The following is a 457-nucleotide window of genomic DNA, read 5'->3' as shown; positions in this document are numbered from 1 at the left end:
CTTCACCAAGGAAATAAGAAAATATTAACCAGTAAAATAACAGGCAGGTTTTCAAGAGGGTTGAGAAGCGTGGAATTAAGTTGCCCGGCAAAGCAGGACAGTCATCAAAGCCGCACTGTGGGTTTGTCGGTTCCCACTCTTCCCTCCACCCCCACTCCTAACGCCGAGGCAGTGCTGGGGAGGGGGCAAGATGCGCGAGGCAGAGATTCTCCAGAATCGCCAGGTTTTTTTCCCAGCACTGCGCACCTGCCNCCGCCTCGTCTGCGGGGGCGAGGACGGCGCCCAGATTAGTGGGCCGAGGGCGCTATTTTTTTCAAGTCAGCCTCCTGGAGGATGTTGGATTTGGCGGGGTGTGCTCTTTGAAATACTATATTGGGAACCTTACACATTAAAAAAGATTTTTTTTTTAAAAAAATTGCAAATCTTCCCGGTTCACTTGGCAGCTGGAGAGCAGGCC

The sequence above is a fragment of the Crocuta crocuta genome, unplaced genomic scaffold (assembly GCF_008692635.1).
Source record: "Crocuta crocuta isolate KB4526 unplaced genomic scaffold, BGI_CrCroc_1.0 scaffold38, whole genome shotgun sequence".
In the NCBI taxonomy this organism is placed as follows: Eukaryota; Metazoa; Chordata; class Mammalia; order Carnivora; family Hyaenidae; genus Crocuta; species Crocuta crocuta.
Note: the sequence above shows the minus strand (reverse complement) of the source record.